Below are 20,754 nucleotides of genomic sequence, written 5' to 3' on the forward strand. Positions count from 1 at the left end.
GCACATAATTGTAATAGACAGAAATATAGGCACTGGAAGATCAAATCTTATAGCTAGTGGCAGGATTGAAACGAGAATATTTAGGTATTCTGAATATTGGGTATATTTATTCCTCAATGGCCCTCAACAGGTGGGCCCCCACCTAGAGAACACTTGGACATGTGTTATAAATGGGATTGTTTTGGGTTGTCATAATGACTGAGAGTTGCTTATGGCAATTAGTACCTAGAGGCTGTGGATGCTAAAAGTGAGGCAATTTCAGAGAAAGTCTCACACAATAAAAAACAAAACAAAACGAACTGTCCTAATTCAAATGCCACTAACTCAGCTTCCCCTACCACATCACCACACACTGAGAAATTGCTACCCAAATACAACTTAATGTCAATTTGGCTGATTAAAGGCACAGTGTAATAACGAAGAAAATTCAAAACAGACAAAAAAAAAGACAATTTCTTTTTAGCCATTGATATTTTTAAGAATAAAATGTCACCGGCACAGTGGCTTACGCCTGTAACCCCAGCACATTGGGAGGCTGAGGCAGGTGGATTGCCCAAGGTTGGGAGTTCGAGACCAGCCTGGCCAGCATGGTGAAACCCCATCTCTACTAAAAACACAAAAATTAGCCGGGCGTAGTGGCAGGAGCCTGTAATCCCAACTACTTGGGAAGCTGAGGCAGGAGAATCACTTGAACCCAGGACGCCGAGATTGTAGTGAGCCGAGATTACACCATTGCACCTCCAGCCTGGACAACACAGCGAGACTCCGTCTCAAAAAAAAAAAAAAGAAAAAAAAGAATCAAATTTCATTTCCACTGATAGTTGTTTCCTGTTTGTATTAAACTTTACTTGGATTTTTAAGTCAAACATCAAATGGAAGAATTGTGACATCCTGAAGTACACTGAAGAAATCTTGAGATTAAAGCTAATTCACATGAAACTTATATGTTGGCATAAGCTGAGAACCAAAATTAAAATGAACTGAACTAATTTACTAAGAAGCAAAAGCAATAAAGCAAGCAAACAACAAAATTTTAAAAACCAGTATAGTGAGCTCATTTGACTTGAAAGTGAAACTCCTTTTGTTTTCCAAACTCAGCAAACTGGAAGGGAAAAAAGAACCATAATATACTCAAAACAAACCAATATTTGATTCTTTTCAAGACCGTCTCAGTGAACAATATGTGTCAAAGAGCTGTGGTTAATTGAAATCCATGACTGTACTGTATATTGCAGACTTCTGTACTTTTTTTTTTTTTTTTAAAAAACAAGGTCTCTTTCTATTGCCTAGGTTCCAGGCTACAGCCTCATCCTCCCAGGATTAAATAAACCTCTGACCTCAGCCTCTTGAGTAGCTGGGACTACAGGTGCATGCCACCACGCCTGACTAATTTTCAATTTTTTTGTAGAGATAGAGTCTCACTATGTTACCCAGATTGGTCTCAAAACTCCTAGGCTCAAGCGATCCTCCCACCTCAGCCTCCCAAAGTTCTGGAATTACAGGCATGAGCCACTGCACCTGGCTTACTTTACTCTTAATAGTAACATAGCTATCACCTTTTGCTCTTATCTTGCCAACCAGTGTTTAGCAGACATACTTTAACTGATTTTAGAGGTAAATATATGGAAACAGAGAATGCATAAAATGTTACAGAATACACTTTGTGGTCCTGAAATGCTGTGGGATATCCATTAATTAACTCTTGGCTGAGTACCTGCTATGTGCCAGATTCTGTCTAGCACTGTAGTAGGTACTAGAAATAAAGTGTCTCTTTTCTTTTCCTTTCCCTTCCCTTCCCTTCCCACCCCACCCCTTCCCACCCCTCCCCCACCCCTCCCCTCCCCTCCCTTCCCTTCCTTTCCTTTCTTTTCTCTTTTCTTTTTTTTTTTAAGACAGAGTTTCGCTCTTGCCCCCCAGGCTAGAGTGCAATGGTGCGTTCTCTGCTCACTGCAACCTCCACCTCCTTGGTTCAAGCGATTCTCTAGCCTCAGCCTCCCAAGTACCTGGGATTACAGGCACCAGCCACCACGCCGGGCTAATTTTTGTATTTTTAGTAGAGACAGGGTTTCGCCGTGTTGGGTTTCACAATATTGGCCCGGCGCAGTGGCTCACGCCTGTAATCCCAGCACTTTGAGATTACAGGCCAAGGCGGGAGAATTACCTGAGGTCAGGAGTTCGAGATCAGCCTGGCCAACACGGTGAAACCCCGTCTCTACTAAAAATACAAAAAACTGGCACAGGCAGTGCTCGCGGCGGCAGCGGCGGCAGTGGGAGGTTCAGTTGTGCCCCGTTGGCTCCGCAGCGCCGCACTAGGCGACCGCCATTGCAGTCTGTTTCCACTTGCTTTTTAAAGACAGAAAGCTCATGGTGCAAATTGTTATCTCCAGGGAATCCCTGTGCTGATCCTGTATGGGAAAATTATCCACCTGGAGAAACCTTTTGCAGTCCTTGTCAAACACATCCTTGGGTGTCAGGACTGTGATGAACTTGGCGGCGAGACTGGCACTCGGTACCTGGTGAGAGCGCTCATCAAAGACAGGATCCTTTTCAAAACTCGCCCCAAGCGCATTATCACCAGCGTTCCCAAGAAAGTATGAAAGAGCCTCGGATTTTCCCTAGAGAGAGGCCAACTCCTTGGACTCGTGCTCCGCTGCCACCTCGAGGACGGCTGGACGGTTCCCTGGGACCACAGTGGGGTCCTGTTCTGAACATAGGCCACCCACTGGGTGTGTGAACTCGGATCCCTTCCTTATGGCGGCCGGTTTTCTTGGTGGAAATCTGGCCCCATTTCCAAGGAACCCATCTCCTTTTCCAGCTTCATCAGGCTTATTGGCTTCAAATCCAGCACCTTTCCCGGCTGGTGCTTGTGACCCAAGCATAGCTTCTTTTCCAGGAGGGATGAATCCCACTGGCACAGGTGCAGTTTCTTTCCCAAGGCCTGGTGGCCTCTTGGGGCCAGGCCCAAGATGAGGCCCCACCCTAAACCCTAGGACAGTGGCTCTTCCAGGCCCGGGGCCTCTGTCTAACCCCAGGTTAGGGGGTCTCCCAGGACCAGGTCCTATGTCCAACCTAAGGGCAGGTGGTCTCCTGGGAGCAGGTCCTGACCCCAGAAGTGGTGGTCCCATGGGCCCTGGATCTGGACCTAACCTGAAAGCAGGTGTTCTGTTGACCTTCAGGAATGGTCCTCCCAATTCTAGGCCAGTTGGCCTGGGCCCAGGACCTAACCCCAATCTGAGATCAGGCTTTATAGGGACAAATCCTGCCCCCAGGTTAGGTGTGTTTCCAGGCCCAGGCCTTGGGCCCAATCCAAGACCAAGTGGCCTGGGCCCAGGCCCTAATCTAGATGCCAGAGCAGGTGGTCTCTTGGGCACAGGACCTGGTCTTAAGAATGGTTGGACCTCAAGGCCTCCATCTTGTCCCCATTCTAAGAGCAGCAGGTCTTTTAGGAGCAAATTCAGCTTCTTTGTCACAGGCTTCTGGAAACATGGGCACAAGCCCACCTTCCATGGCAAGAGTACCTGGCCCCATGGGCCCAAACTCGGGTCCTGGCTCTCGCCCAATTGGCCTTCCAGGACCAAATCCATCTCCCATCTCAAGGGCTCCTGGCCCCATAGACCCTAATTCAGCTCATTTCTCAAGGCCAGGGAGCCCCATGGGGGTAAATGCTAATCCTTTTCCCAGGGGAGTGGGTTCATCTGCCTTCTCTCAGTCTTCAGGCACATTGACATCAAATCCAGCTACCTTCCAAAGGTCCGCTGGCCTCCAGGGCTCAAATCCAACAGTTTTCCCAAGAGCCTCTGGGCCACTTGGCCCCAAGCCAGCTAACTTCCCAAGGACCGCTGGCCTGCAGGGTCCAAGTCCGACTATCTTCCCGAGGTCTACTGGCCCATTAGGCCCCAGTCAAGTTACTTTCTCCAGGTCAGCTGCCGGGCACCTGGGCTCTTCTCCAGCAGGCCCTAGGGGTATCAACCCAGCTCCTTTCACGAGGCCAACTGGGACCCTGGGTCTCAACCCAGCTTCCTTTCCAAGGATGAATGGCCCTGCAGGCAAGAGTTTGGTCCCATTTCCTAGAGTGGGAAGCCTCCCTGGCACAAACCCAGCTGCTGTCCCAGACCAGGGGGTCCAATGGCTGCAGTGTCCCCAAATGGAATGTTACTCCCTTAAACACCATTTTCCCTCCATGACTATCTTAGTTTATAGGCACTGTGGTTCTCAGCAGGGACTATCTCTTAGGTAAAAGGGTAGTTGTGGAGCTGCATTCTGAAGAGCATAGCTGGGCCTTAAGTTCAAATGAGCCATCTTTTTCCTCTGCATTTTTCTTGAATGAAGGTGAGATGTTATTTCTGGCATGTGAACTGTGGCAGGTGGGAATAATCCTGGCCTTGAGAGAAAGGATCTCCAGCCTCCCAGAAGCCTGCTGTGCTTTCATCACACAGTTTTCTGCCCATTGTTTCTTACTAGTTTCTTGAATTGCTCTTGTGGACTTTTCCTCAAGGATACATTGGCCTGCGGGTCCCAGTTCACATGTAGTCCCCTGGTCACCATTGGAGAATCAGTTCGCTGCTCTCTACAAAGGTGGCGTTGGTGAACAGACCATTCTTCCATGGCTCTGACCTGGGCAGCTTGGACCTGGTCATCCTCTACCACCATACCTTTCCCTGGGGGCTTGAACACAGAACAGGGAGATGGACAACCACTTCAAAGACCCACCAAATGCAGTTTCTGCTTGACTGACTGGGCCTGCAGCTCCCTTCTCCTGGGACTTAGAGGTAGGCAGATTTAAGGCTCCTCTACTCATCCAGCTCCCTCTTCACTGGTACTCCCAATCAAAGAACCTCAAAATTTAAACTGATGTGGATGGGAATATGGGAATTGGGGTGAGGGGGATAAAGGGAAGAAATCACTGTGCTTCGTTCAGCCTGCTGTGAAAGGATGGTTGGTGGTTTTCCTGCATTGTATCTTTTCTTACTGTGTCTTTAATAAATGGGATGAGAGGACAAAAAACAAAACCAAAAACAAAACACTTAGCCAGGCATGGTGGTGCACGCCTGTAATCCCAGCTACTCGGGAGGCTGAGGCAGGAGAATTTCTTGAACCCAGGAGGCAAAGGTTGCAGTGAACTAAGATTGCGACACTGCGCTCCAGCCTGGGCGATACAGTGAGACTCCATCGCAAAAGAAAAACAAAGCAAAAAAAAGAAATCAGCATATCATGGTGGATCACAGACCACGCTCTGGGCTCAGGGAGATCTGGGTTCAAATCCAACTCTACCAGCTCATGACTATGAGTTATAGCCAGATAAAAATAGAAGATACAGGATAAAATAGAATATTTAAGGAATTCAGGGATAAAGAGAGTTTAGTCTGCCACTTGAGTAGGGTTGCAGGTTTCTGTTTAACCCAGTCAGGTAACTAAAACTTTATAGCTAAAAGGTATGGCCTTACGCCCTCCCATGAGCAAAATGGCTATTTAAAAAAAAGGGGGGGTCCCAATTTTTGCTATGAATAAAATTATTGTGACTAATTTTGTAAGAAAAATATGATATAGTTCATTGTTTTTTTAAAAAACCAAGCTTATTGACATAACAATAAACTGCCTTTATTTAAAGCATAAGTTTTGAGGCCAGGAGCAGTGGCTCACGCCTGTAATCCTAGCACTTTGGGAGGCCGAGATGGGTGGATCTCCTGAGATTTGGAGTTTGAGACCAGCCTGGTCAACATGGCTAGAAACCGTCTCTACTAAAAATACAAAGCTTAGCCAGGCGTGGTGGCACACGCCTATAGTCCCAGCTACTTGGGAGGCTGAGGCAGGAGAATTGCTTGAACTTGGGGGGTGGAGGTTTCAGTGAGCCAAGATCACACCACTTCACTCCAGCCTGGGTGACAGAGCAAGACGCCATCTCAAAAAAAAGTGTAAGTTTTGATATATGTATATACCCTTAAATTCATGTCAGCCCTCAAGGTAATGAACATATCTATCCCCCTATGGTGGTCTCTCTCTTCTCCTTGAACCCCCATCTGCTTTCTGTCACTACAGATTAGTTTGCATTTTCTAGAATTTAATGTTAAAGGAATTATATAGTGTGGATTCCTCTTTGATTGGTCTCTTCCATGTAGCATAATGATTTTGAGATTCATCCCTGTTGCAGTGTGTATCAGTAGTTCTTTCTTTTTTATTGCTGAGTAATATTCCATTGTATCAGTACATCACAATTTGTCTGTTGATCTGTTGATGGACACTCGGTTTGTATCCAGTTTGGGGCTATTACAAAGAAAGCTGCTATGAACATTCATGTAAAAAAAGGGGGGATTCCTGTGTACCCCGTGACTAAGATAGAATCATTCAGGAAGCATGAGGCTCTTAAATCCTATGTCTGGGTCTTGAATCTCTAACTACACAAACACATCCTGAGGGGAAAAGCCACCTTCTGACTTCAGCTCAATTTACCTGATATAGTAAATCTACTACCCTTATAGTAAATCTACTACCCTTATTTGAGTAAGTGACTTTTCAATCCTGGGGAGAATTTAGAATGATATGATGAAGTAAATAGCCATAGTAGTAACACTTTGTATAAATTAAAAACAATTTCTTTGTAATGTTTAAGAGAATCGAGCATTTTAGGAAATCTATTAGATTAGCCTTGAGCAATTGATTTTGACTTGTAATTTCACATAGAAAAGCATAAGAGATTTTCACAGGCGTATTAACAGTATTGAAATGTTTATGAGAGCTCAAGATTCAACAAATTTATAGGCTTAATCTATTATCTTCACCAGAGTCATTTAACTGGTAGAATTTTGTTTGTTAGGATTATACTTACGCCTTGTCAGGCATTTGAAGGGCTCAGAAAGTTCAAATATATTACATTTATGAGTGTAGTTTAAAAAGGGGAATAAAATAAACTTATAAATGGGATTAATTGTTTAAAGTGATTTTAATCTGTTTGAATTGTGTTGACTATTAATCAAAGAACAAATGAAAGTAATTGCTCTTATTTTATACAACAATTACAAGATTTATAAATATGCAAGTTAGAAATTGCATATTACTATAAAACCCAACTAACTATAGGTAGTCCAAGAGACCCCTAGTTATGTCACCTTGGGATGAGCTTCAGTAGCCTCATCTGGAAAATTTCTAGAGTGTTTGTGAAGACAATTAAATGAGATAATATGTCCAAATCACTTAGTCCAGTATCTCTCATAAGGTTTAACTTGACAGATCGTTCTATGTTTAAAAGCCTTCAAAAATACGGATTTAGCCTGGATGCAGTAGCTCATGCCTGTAATTCCAGCACTTTGGGATGCCGAGGTGGGCGGATGACTTGAGGTCAGGAGTTCGAGATCAGCCTGGCCAACATGGTGGAATCCCATCTCTACTAAAATTACAAAAAAATTAGTTGAGCATGGTGGCAGGGGCCCGTGATCCCAGCTACTCGGGAGGCTGAGGCAAGAGAATCACTTGAATCCGGGAGGCAGAGGTTGCGGTGAACAGAGATCACACCACTGCACTCCAGCCTGGGCAACAGAGGGAGACTCCATCTCCAAAAAAAAAAAAAAAAAAAAAAAAAAGGATTTAAATATGTGGATTCACTGTCAGGTGGAAGAGGAGCCAAATGCATTCTGTAATGACCTGGGGAATGGAGCTGGTAATACCATGAAGATGGAGACTATAACAATACAGGTCCAAGGATGCTGGGTACTTAACTACGTTCCAGGCACTGTAACGAGCGCTTTACATAGATTATTTCATTTATTTGTCGCAAGGTACTGGTATTATTGGGGTTTGATCAGAGAAGCAGAGCCACTGTGAGTTAAATAAGAAATTTAGCTTACAGATCAGACTTTACGAATATTGAGAGCTGTGTAGTTTGTGTATAGCTCTTGCTTCTGCATCTGGTTTTGGGCCTGAAGTCAGCATCTCCAGGAGTTGGGAAGGGAAAATGGATGTAAAGTGGAAGAGAGCAAGAAAGAGCTGAAACTCACATCTGTCTCTCATCAGAACTTACACTGGTCACATTGGTATCACACTGGAATCTTCGTCAGTCTCTCACTGTCTCCAAGCCTCTGACTTTAAAGATGCCAGTGACCTGTAGAAGAGCTGGCACACTTCACCACGGAACTTCACACAGAGTTGGCCCAGGATCCAGAGATGCTGAAGAAGAGCTGGCCAGGGTTGGAAGAGCTGCATGCCCAGTTGGTGACCTACATGAATAATGCAAACCAGGCCTGTGCTGATGTAGGGAAACTACAACAGCAGTGGCCCTATACCCTACTTCCTGCCTTACTTCTGCCCTCCAATTTCCCCTGTGGTCAACTCTAACCCAGGACCAAACAAAGAAGGGAATTCTGGGAGTCTTAGTTCCAACTTAGCTAAATCGATACAACGCAAAGCTACTGTTATCCCCATTTTACAGAGAAACAAACTGGATTAGAAGGTTAAATAACTTGCACAAGAGCACACAGATGGTAAGTGGGAGAGCAGGAACATGAACAAAGGCAGTCTGGCTCAGAACCGGAATCTTGACCACTGCCTTCTACTGCCTTTCCCTAATGCGTGAAAATTAAGAAGAAAGCAGCCAGACTCAGTGACTCATGCCTGTAATCCCAGCACTTTGGGAGGCCGAGGCAGGTGGATCACCTGAGGTCAGGAGTTTGAGACCAGCCTGGCCAACATGGCGAAGCCCTGTCTCTACTAAAAATCCAAAAAAATTAGCTGGGCATAGTGACATGCACCTGTAATACCAACTACTCAGGAGGCTGAGGCAGAAGAATCACTTGAACCCAGGAGGTGAAGGTTGCACTGAGCTGAGATTATGCCACCGCACTCCAGCGTGGGCAACAGAGCAAGACTCTGTCTCAAGAAAGAAAGAAAGACAGAAAGAAAGACAGAAAGGAAGGAAAGAAGGAAGGAAGGAAGGAAGGAAGGAAGGAAGGAAGGAAGGAAGGAAGGAAGGAAGGAAGGAAAGAAGGAAGGAAGGAAGGAAGGAGAAAGGGAAGAAAGGGAAGAAAGGGAGGAAGGGAGGGAGGGAGGAAGGAAGGAAGGAAGGAAGGAAGGAAGGAAGGAAGGAAGGAAGGAAGGAAGGAAATGAAAATTAGAAGAAAGCAAGTTTCAGCTCAATGGCAAAATGATCAGTTTAGCAGTATGAGCTCGCCCACAGTGGAACAAACTGCTTTGCAAAGCAGAGGGTTCCCTGTCCTAGATGATGCTCAAATACAGGCTGGGTGGCCATCTGTCAGAGATATTACACAAGAGGGTACCCGCTGGGAGGAAGAATGAACTATGTGGCTACCCACAGCACTTTCAACTCCAAGATTCTATGTTTCTAGAACATACAGTTCAGGGAAAGGGCTGGAACTCACAGCGTACAAGGAACATAACAGAAGGGATGGAGAAGACAGAAATGCTCAAGGGTGGGCTAGAAAGAGCCTTAGCCAAGCTGTGCCAAGTGGTGCCAAAATCCACTGTGAGAAAAATAAAAATTATGGTCAACCCAAGAATTGTTTTTCACACACATGGTGCCACATTAAAAAGAAACTCTTTAGTGTTTTTTTTTTAATTCCATTAACTGACTTGATCTCACTGAATTGACAGGCCATTTTTGTTGTTGTGTAGGTGTGATCTTTAAAAGACCTGTGGAAAGGCTGCACATTAAGACATGCTATCCATTGACTCTTTAAAATGAAAGTTTAATCAATTGAGGGCATGACAAAAAGTTTGAAGCAAATATCCAAATACTTCAAAGAATGGTTTAGAAAAGAATTTTCACATTTGAATCTCTGCCAACATAAACACATAATAGTGAACCTTATGTCTCAGTTACAGTTTAAAAAATTAAAAGAAAAAGACAGTGACTACTCCAATGTTTCTGTAGCAGATGCATCCTAATAGCATCTTTCCAAAGCAGATATTACAATAATTTTCTTTTCTCCCCTCAAATTCTACACAGGCTGGTTCACCAACTATACACATTGGAGGCCATGAAAAATCAAGGTAAAGGTGTTAGATGAAATTGACTTCTCACCAAGAAAATTACCAATCTGTAAAGTTTATGGAATAACCAAACCTCAAAGCCAATAGATAGAAACGAAATCCCATGAGAAAAGTTATTGCAGGCCAGGCGTGGTGGCTCACGCTTGTAATCCCAGCACTCTGGGAGGCTGAGGTGGGTGGATCACGAGGTCAAGAGATTGAGACCATCCTGGCCAACATGGTTAAACGCTGTCTCTACTAAAAATACAAAAATTAGCCAGGCGTGGTGGCGCATGCCTGTAATCCCAGCTACTCGGGAGCTGAGGCAGGAGAATCACTTGAACCCGAGAGGCAGAGGTTGCAGTGAGCCAAGATAGCGCCACTGCACTCCAGCCTGGCAACAGAGCAAGACTTCACCTTAAAAAAAGAAAAAAAGAAAGGTTATTGCAGTGTAGCAGATATCTCTCTCCACCGTTCTTTGCCTGCTCTCTGCCCAGGTGGCTGACTTGAATGGAGCACAATCAGTGGGCATCATTGTTCTCTGGTTTCCAGTGGGGTGTAGCCAATGCACAGTCCCAGAAGATCAGAGGGAGGAAGGAGAGTCAAGTTGTGGTATTTATTCTCCTAGCATTCTCCTTTCAAGGTCACCTTGGGCAACAGAAGATAGTGTTATTTATTTATTTATTATGTATTTATTTTCGAGAGAGAGTCTTGCTCTGTTGCCCAGGTTGGAGCGTAGTGGCGATCTCGGCTCACTGCAACCTCCGCCTCCTGGGTTCAAGCAATTCTCCTGACTCAGCCTCTTGAGTAACTGGGATTACAGGCATAAGCCACCACGCCCAGCTAATTTTTGTATTTTTAGTAGAGATGGGGTTTCACTATGTTGGTCAGGCTGGTCACGAACTCCCAACCTCAGGTGATCTACTCCCCTTGGCCTCCCAAAGTGCTGGGATTACAGGTGTGAGCCACTGCGCCCGGCTGGATAGTGTTCTTAAGGCATCTCTCTCTCTGTCCAGGTCTCTCTCTTTCTCATCCCATTGTTCATATACACGGTAAAGGCTCTCCACTGTTAAGAGACTCAGGGGACTGGCCGGGCGCGGTGGCTCAAGCCTGTAATCCCAGCACTTTGGGAGGCCGAGACGGGCTAATCACAAGGTCAGGAGATCGAGACCATCCTGAATACGGTGAAACCCCGTCTCTACTGAAAAGTACAAAAAACTAGCCGGGCGAGGTGGCGGGCGCCTGTAGTCCCAGCTACTCGGGAGGCTGAGGCAGGAGAATGGCGTGAACCTGGGAGGCGGAGCTTGCAGTGAGCTGAGATCTGGCCACTGCACTCCGGCCTGGGCGACAGAGCGAGACTCCGTCTCAAAAAATAAAAACAAAAAAAAAACAAAAAGAGACTCAGGGGACTACACTCTCCTCTGTGGTCTCCCCTGCCCCACACCTTTGTAAGCAGTCAGTTATTAAACCCTCCTCAAGTTATGTTAATTAGAGAATGCCTTCTGTTTCTTGCTGGGTCCCTGACTGATACACACAGAATTATTAAAATACTAGTAATTGTCAGATCTCAGTATTAGTGCTGTGTCCACCATTTTCAGAAAGTTAGATTCTCACATTTCTTTTTTTAACGTCTCTTAAACATCTTTTCACAAAGATTCTCACATTTCTATTTCTGAAAATTCTAATTATGACTGAGACGGTTACACCTAGAGTTTGGTGTTGTTAATATTTCACACTCTGCAGCCAGAATGCCCGGGTTGAATCTCAGTTCTAATGCGTACTACTTGTGTAATTTGGGCAAATCATCTAACCCAGTGATTCTCAACCTGGGGGTAGTTTTGCCCCTCAGGGAACATTTGGCAATGTCTGCAGACATTTGGATTGTCAAAACTGGGGTGCAGGGGTGTTGTTAGGCACCTAGTCATGGATAGAAAACAGAGATCTTGCTAAACATCATACAAGTCCCCCACAGGACAGTCCCCCACCACAAAGAATTATATGGTCTGAAATGTCACTAGTGCCAATAGGTTGAGAAACCCTGATGTGACCCTTCTGTGCCTCCATTTCCTAATCTTTAAAGTGTAGTTAACATTAGCACATACCTCATGGGATTGTCTGAGGGTTCAGTAAGCTAATACATACAAAGCACTTACAACAATGCCTGGGATATAGTATGCGCTCAATAAATGTAAGCTGACATTGTCATCTTCACCATCATTATCAGGCTTTCTAGATCTCCTAGTACACAGAGGACTTGCTCAAAGCCAGGCAGTTAGAAATTCATTATGAAAGAGAATTTACTAAAGCACTGCGAAAGCAGAGATCTTGTCTGGCTTTATTCTACTGTATCCTCAGCACCTTAGTGTCTAGCATCTATTTTATTTGTTGAATATATTGCACGGACTAGAATTCCTTACACACACACAGTAGCTGCTCAATAGTAGTGGTAGCTGTGGTGGTTATAATGGATTTCATGACAGTATGTCTTTGGAGCCTGAAAACAAGAACCAGTGGGTCTTTTCTTTCACTTTCTTGCTCAAATCTTTTTAATTTTGTTCAACAACTGTTCAACAACTCAAGGCCAAGAAGAAATTCACAGATAAGTTACATGATTTCTAAAACTGCAGAATGCATATTTATATTTTCCACATATTTTTAAAAGGTATTGATTTAGAATTATCTTAAGTGGCACTTTTTAAATTTTTTTATTTTTACCTTGCTTCAGTCCAACGAAAGAGTTAGAGTTGGATGGCAATGTCTAAAAATTAAGCAAGATGATAAGGCAAAAGCAAAAATGAGGGTAGAAAAAAATAGATGAAGCAAAGAGTTAGGTTAGAACCCCCCAAAATACCCTGTAAGAACCTAGCCCCCTGCCAGAAAGTCACAAATGTGGCAGGTAAATGCAGAGTAACACCTGATCCATCACGTATTTTGCACACTCATACAGTAAAAAACTACAAGAAAAGAACAATTATTCTTTGTGATGAAACGCGAAAGTTCTCCCTACACAGAGAATACTGAAATGAAATTAATCTCTTCAGTGGCGTCTTTATAGAGAAGTCAATAGTTTATGGGGCTATTCTTTATAATGTCCTGCAGTGTACACAAAAGGTGTGATGCTAAAGCACAGTCCAATAAAAGTAACTCTACAAAAGGGTAAAATGACACAATTTGGGTGTAAATCTTTCTAGTAGTCTCTCCTAGTCCTGGGCTAACAGGGCGCTGTAAGGAATGGCCAGAGCACTGTAAAGAATGGCCTCCCTAAGCTGAGCTGCTCACACACAAGCTCAGGTACGGCTGTACCTGGGCAGGACGATCTGGGTGGCAGACAAGTGCAGACACATGGTCTTTAGTGGTCCGCTCAGCAGGCGATCAAGCTGACACAGCTTGTGGAAATTGAGGGGCTTAATGATGACAAAACATGTTTCACATTTATGAGGTATTTTCTTGTGCCAGTCATTGTCCCAAGGGTCTTAGAAGTATAAGCCATTAGGGCCGGGTACAGTGGGTCATGCTGTAATCCCAGTACTTTGGGAGGCTGAGGCGGATGGATTACTTGAGGCCAGGAGTTCAAGACCAGCCTGACCAACATGGTGAAACCCTGTCTCTACTAAAAGTACCAAAATTAGCTGAGAGTGGTGGGGTGCACCTCTAGTCCCAGCTACTCGGGAGGCTGAGGCAGGAGAATTCCTTGAACCCAGGAAGTGGAGGTTGCAGTGAGCTGAGATGGCACCACTGCACTCCAGGCTGGGTGACAGTGAGACTCCGTTTAAAAAATAATAATAATAATAATAATAAACATATATATATATGTTATATATATATATATGTAAAGTCCTACAACTTCATGGCAGGAGTATAATTAGTAAATCTCTCATTTTGCAGATGAGGAGACTGAAGAGGTAAATACTTGCAAAACGTTATCAAGCTAATAAGTGACAGTACAAGGAATTGGGCACAGGTAGCTTACATGTATGAGGTCTATATCACATGCAGCCTAAGAAGGGACAACGCTTCCTCCTGGCCTCCACACTTTGCCAAGTGTTCTAGACCTCCAAGCTCAACCCAAGTCCTACTTACCCGAAAGCATTGCCACTGGTTTTAGCCCACATCAATCTTTTACTCAGTTTTTGTTTATTTGTTTGTTTGTTTGTTTTTTGAGACAGAGTCTTGCCCTGTCACCCAGGCTGGAGTGCAGTGGCGCGATCTCGGCTCACTGCAACCTCCGCCTCCTGAACTCAAACGATTCTCCTGCCTCAGTCTCCCAAGTAGCTGGGATTACAGGCACCCACCACCATGCCTGGTTAATTTTTGTATTTTTAATAGAGACTGGGTTTCACCATGTTGGTCAGGCTGGTCTCAAACTCCTGACCTCGTGATCCGCCCACTTCGGCTCCTCAAAGTGCTGGGATTACAGACGTGAGCCACCACGCCCGGCTAGTTTTTTATTTCAGGAAAATCTGCATGCACTGCAGGGGCAGGAAGGCAATTGTTGCAGCTCTCAGACAACAGTCTCTGCCTTCAAGAAGCAAAATGGGATCCCCAGACAATCCGGAGACTCCAGAATCTCAAAGCCTAACTGTCAGATTAGTGTCCCAAACAGGAAACGAGAGAAGGAAGACCTAGACAAATGAAAGCTATTGCATCAGGGGCCTCCACATACAGGAGGGGTCTCCAGGTGGGCTGAGAGAGAAGGAAAGAAGGAGAGAAAGAAAGGGGAGCAGAGAAAGCCACCTTGGTCGGAGGCAATATACTGAATGAAGGCTCCCAAAACCATGTATGGCACAGTGCCAGGAACTATTCGAAGTGCTTTGCACATATTAACATATTAATGTTCACCACCACCATGCATGAGGTAGAGATTATTATCATTCACCTTTCATATGAAGAGAGTAAGCACAGATGGGTTAAGCAACTTGACCAAGATCACACAGCTAATGATAGGCAGTCTGTCTCCAGAGTCATTGCTCCTACCGTCTATGCTGTACTGCTTCTCTAGAAGGAAAACTTCCTGCAGTGGAGCATGCAGAAATGACGATGGCAAGGTAAGTAAAAGTCAAGGCAATGGAGAGCCTTGGAGGCCAGATTAAGGAGTTGCTAATTATGGATGCTGTAAAGGGCAGAAAATCAAGTGTCAGGAGAGCTTCAAGCCAGAAGATCCCCAACATGGGTACCCTGCTACTGGGTCATGGAAACTATTGTTGCATAACAAACCATCCCCCAAATTAGTGGCTTAAAACAACCATTTATTTGTTCACAGTTCTGCATTTTGGCTAGAGATTGGCAGGGATGACATGTCTCTGCTCCATGTGATGTTATCTGGGGTCAGTCATATGGCTACACTGAATTGGGAGCCTGGCTAAAGCTGGAACATCCAAAATGGCCCCAGTCATGTCTGGTGCCTCAGCCTGGGTGGTAGCAGTGACTGGACACCTAAGCTCTTCTCTATCTGACCTCTCTCTCTTCTTCCATGTGATTGCGCATCATTCAGAAGTCTAGCCCAAGCGTCTTTATGTAACAGCTGGCTTCTAAGAGGGTGACAGCTGAAGGTGCCAAGTTTCTTCAGGTCTAGGCTTGGAATTGGTACCGCATCACTGTAACCGCCCAAGGGGTTCACCTTCCTCACTGCCTAGACAGAGCTGATTTATCAAGACAGGGGAATTGCAGTAGAGAAAAGAGTAATTCACGCCCAGCTGGCTGTGCAGGAGACTGGAGTTATTTTTTTTTTTTTTTTTTGAGACGGAGTCTCGATCTGTTGTCCAGGCTGGAGTGCAATGGCGCGATCTCAGCTCACTGCAATCTCTGCCTCCCGGGTTCCAGCAATTCTCCTGCCTCAGGCTCCTGAGTAGCTGGGATTACAGGTGCATACCACCACGCTCAGCTAATTTTTGTATTTTTAGTAGAGATGGGGTTTCCCCATGTTGGCCAGGCTGGTCTCGAACTCCTGACCTCATGATCCACCCACCTTAGCCTCCCAAAGTGCTGGGATTACAGGCGTGAGCCACCACACCTGGCTGAGACCGGAGTTTTATTATTACTCAAGTCACTCTCCCGGAGCATTCGGGGAGCAGAGTTTTTAAGGACAACTTGGTGAGTGGAAGGAAGCCAGTGAGCTAGGAGTGCTGACTGGTCAAGGATGAAATCACAGGGAGTCAAAGCTGTCTTCTTGTGCTGAGTCAGTTCCTTGGTGGGGCCACAAGATCAGATGAGCCACTTTATCAATCTGGGTGGTGCCAGCTGATCCATCAAATGCAGGGTCTGCAAAATATCTCAAGCACTTATCTTAGGAGCAGTTCAGTGAGGGTCAGAATCTTGTAGCCCCCAGCTGCATGACTCCTAAACCATAATTTCCAATCTTATGGCTAATGTTAGTCCTACAAAGGCAATCTAGTCCCCAGGCAAGAAGGAGGTCTGCTTTGGGAAAGGGCTGTTATTGTTTTTGTTTTATTTTTATTTATTTATTTGTTTATTTTTGAGACAGAGTCTCACTCTGTCGCCCAGGCTGGAGTGCAATGGCGCTACCTCGGCTCACTGCAATCTCCGCCTCCCAGGTTCAAGCAATTATCTACCTCAGCCTCCCCAGTAGCTGGGATTACAGGTGCCCACCACCATGCCCAGCTAACTTCTTTGTATTTTTTTTTTAGTAGAGACAGGGTTTCACCATCTTGGCCAGGCTGGTCTTGAACTCCTGACCTCGTGATTTGCCCACCTTGGCCTCCCAAAGTGCTGGGATTACAGGCGTGAGCCACCGCGCCCAGCCTATCGTCTTTGTTTTAAACTGTAAACCATAACTAAGCTTCTCCCAAAGTTAGTTCAGCCTATGCCCAGGAATGAATAAGGACTGCTTGGAGCTAAGAAGCAACTTGGAGCTAAGAAGCAAGCTTGGAGCTAAGAAGCAAGATGGAGTTAAGTTAGATCTATTTCACTGTCTCAGTCACAATTTTGCAAAGACGGTTTCATCACTTCTGCCATATTCCATTGGCCAAAACAAGTCCTAAGGTCAGCCCATTTTTAAGGGGAGGTAAATAGACCTCACTACTTGATGGGAAGTGCCTGAGGCACATAGCGGGATGGGTGGGATTGTTAGCAGCCATCTTTACAAACAATCCACCACAATGACACCGGAGATCTCTGATTTTGTTGCTCTTGTTCTCCCTCTAATGCTCTGTCATAAATAACATTCTCTCCACAGATCCCCAGATTTGTGGAAGGACATCATAGCAACATTCCCTATGCACTTACTCTCATCCAAATGACATGTAAGCTAAGGAAATTGTATATCCAGGGTGTCATCAGGGAAAGTCATTTTAGATATCGCACGGGTCTCATGGGAAAGAACTCCGCTCAGGTCAAAGAGAACCAGAGCACCAAAGGTCACCAAGTACTCCACGGCTTGAGGTGATGGTACACTGCAAGGACTCTAATTTTCCTCCAGGAAATGAGTGGGTAAACTGGGACCCTGTGGCAAAATCTTGCTACTCGCCCTTTCTGTAGACAGTTTTATTGGAGCACAGCCATGCTCATTCATCCAACTATTGTCTATGGCTGCTTTAGCATTTAAACAGCAGAGTTGAGTAGTAATGACAGAGACTGCATGGTCCATAACACCTAAAATATATGCTGTCTGCCCCTCTACAGAAAAAGTTTGCCAAGCATGGCACCAGGAATAATGGTCAGTAACTGTACTCTTTCTCATACTTATTTTATTTCCAGAAATTACACTGACCCCAAGGTTCACATTTTAACTGGCAGTAATAGGCAATTCTTGGGCTGGTCCATTCAATTCCTTGAACAGGCAAGATAATGTAAACCTTTCAGTAATAAAATGTTAAGGTGCTTTTAAAGTCAAACTAACTTGTGCCCTTAGCATTTTTAGAACCTATTTTCAAGCCTTCACTGGCATACTCCCTCTATGCAAACCTCACATTATTCCCAGAACAGAGAGTTGTAGTAGATTTGGAATGCTCAGAGATTTTTTTTTTTTAATCGTAGGCAAATTGGTCATCTTCAGTGGATAATTACTGTGCCAATTCACAATCAAGAAAACCCGACAGAGCTCTCGAATTTTGCTAACCTAGTAGTACCTGAACTTTTTTAAAAATTCAAGGTAATTATAGAGGCCTGCCCTTTTGTCTTCACTTGCTTGTATACATCAAAGACTTTCAAAATACCTACTTTTTAAAACACATTTGATAATGTAAAATTGTGCTGTTTATGAGTAATGACTTTGACCATGTTCTCATATACAAAATAAAATCAAAAGATCACTTCAGCCCAGGAGTTGGAGACCAGCCTGGGCAACCTGGTGAAACCCCTTCTCTACTAAATATACAAAAAATTAGCTTGGCGTGGTGGTGCTCACCTGTAGTCCCAGCTACTCAGGAGGCTGAGGTAGGAGGAACGCTTAAGCCCAGGAGTTAGAGGCTGCAGTGAGTTATGATCACGCTACTGCACTCCAACCTGGGTGATAGCGAGAGACCCTGTATCCAAAAAAAAATAAGTTTCAAGGCCAGGTGAGGAAGCTCACGTCTATAATCCCTTTGGGAAGCTGGGGTGAGAGGATCGCTTGAGCCCAAGAGTTCAAGAGTAGCCTGGGCAGCACAGCTAACCCTCGTCTCTGCAAAAAAAAAAAAAAAAAAAAAAAAAAAATTGCTGGGCATGGTGGTGCATGCCTGTACACCTAGCTACTTGGGAGGCAGAAGCTGGAGGATCACTTGAGCCCAGGAGTTAGAAGCTGCAGTGAGTTATGATCATGCCACTGCACTCCAGCCTGGGTGACAGAGAGATACCCTGTCTCAAAAACAAAAACAGAAACAAAAAACAAAAAAAAAGGTTTTTAAACACACATATCCACTGACCCAGCAATTCTAATTCTACAATTTTTTCCAAAGTTCATGATATGGTATAATTCAAGATTATTCACAGAACTGTTTGTAATAGCAGGAAAGCTTAAGTAACCTAATATCCATCAATAAGGGACTGGTATCGTTATCAGTAGAAGGTGTCCAGGTTCTTGGCTTCTCGAACAAAGAATTGGACAAAACTCACAATATGAAAGCAGTCAGCTGTAAACAATACATAAACAAATAAGCATGATTGTGTTCCAACAATTTAATTGCAGTACATCTCCTTGTTGGATTAAAAGGAATAGAAAGCGGCCAGGCACGGTGGCTCATGCCTGTAATCCCAGCACTTTGGGAGGCCAAGGCGGGCAGATCACCTGAGGCCAAGAGTTCAAGACCAGCCTGGCCAACATAGTGAAACCCCGTCTCTACAAAAATACAAAAATTAGCCAAGCATGATGGCGGGTGACTGTAATCCCAGCTACTCAGGAGGCTGAGGCTGGAGAATTGCTTGAACCCAGGAGGCAGAGGTTGCAGTGAGCTGAGATCGTGCCATCACACTCCAGCCTGGGCAACAGAGTGAGACTCCATATCAAAAAAATAAAAAATAAAAGGAATGGAGAGAATCTTTAGAATCGTATATAGAACTCCAGGATTATTGCTAAATGAAAAAGCAAAGGGTTGGATAGGGTATAAAATATGTTATCATTTGTGAAAAAAAATAGAAGGGAGAGAACAGATATAATTTACTTCTATATGCATAAAATATTCTGGAAAGACACACACAAGAAACAGATAATAGTATTTCGTTCAGAGGGAAATTAATAGAAGAAACTGGCTACACAGGTGATAAAGAGTTAGGACACCAAATAGAAGATTATGAATTAACCTTAAAGTTATTAATAGCAAGAAATGACTACCAGCCTTACGGATGAAGGAACACAGGGAGGAGGTGCTGTTACCAGATCCCAGAAGCTGGGCCAATTCAGCAGTAGTAGAATCATGGTGGGGGCTGCCCAGAGGGGAGCTGGAGCCAAGAAGTTGCAGCAACTGCGGGAAACCCTACGTAAAGCATAAGGAGACAGAGAAATACCTTGGCTCTGCCTTCCTTGCACCCTCCAGTCTGTACCAGTGCCTGCCCTTCCTCCATTGCCTGAAGCTAGCCAGAAGCCACCAAGCAAAGGAACCTGGGAAATGTAGTTTCCTGCAATAGAAAACAGAGCTGACAAAGAGCAGGGAATGGATTTGTGAAGAAACAGGCAAATACCTGACAAGCCCAGAAGGAAATGTGTTGACCTGGGAGTTAGCAGTGGCAGGGGGATATTTTGATGTTTACCCTCTTGTGCTCCCTGAATTTTGAACCCTGTGAATATATTGCCTATTAAAATAAGTATAATTAAAACAAAGAATACGTGAAATAAATACGTGTCTAATGGAGTGTAATTTTTTTATTAGAAGAGGAAATTTCAAAGAAATGTCAAGCTAGAAACAACTGAATGATCACTATCAAGGGAATGGTGAAAGTATGGTGCTTATGCACAATGCACAATTAAATAACATACAGCTATTTAAAAGAATGAGTCATAGAGTATCTATGGAAAGACACACAAGAAAGTGGTGGCCAGGCACGGTGGCTCACGCCTGTAATCCCAGCACTTTGGGAGGTCGAGGCGGGCGGATCATTAGGTCAGGAGTTCGAGACAAGCCTGACCAACATAGTGAAACCCCATCTCTACTAAAAATACAAGAATTAGTTGGGCTTGGTGGCACATGCCTGTAATCCCAGCTACTCAGAAGGCTGAGGCAGGAGAATTGCTTGAACCCGGGAGGCAGAGGTTGCAGTGAGCCGAGATCACGCCACTGCACTCCAGCCTGGGTTACAGAGCGAGTCTCCGTCTCAAAAAAAAAAACAGGAGTGTCAACTGATGCTCAAGGG

General features: G+C 44.6%; 1 protein-coding gene and 1 pseudogene across 1 annotated transcript in view; one reads left to right on the plus strand and one right to left on the minus strand.

The window, feature by feature from the left end:
• FUNDC1 (FUN14 domain containing 1) overlaps positions 1-20,754 on the minus strand; it is a 472,293-nt gene that overhangs the window by 104,015 nt on the left and 347,524 nt on the right. The window lies entirely within an intron of this gene.
• Positions 2,579-4,164, plus strand: LOC126945599 (decreased expression in renal and prostate cancer protein-like; annotated as a pseudogene).

The sequence above is a fragment of the Macaca thibetana genome, chromosome X, assembly GCF_024542745.1.
Source record: "Macaca thibetana thibetana isolate TM-01 chromosome X, ASM2454274v1, whole genome shotgun sequence".
NCBI classification, from domain to species: Eukaryota; Metazoa; Chordata; class Mammalia; order Primates; family Cercopithecidae; genus Macaca; species Macaca thibetana.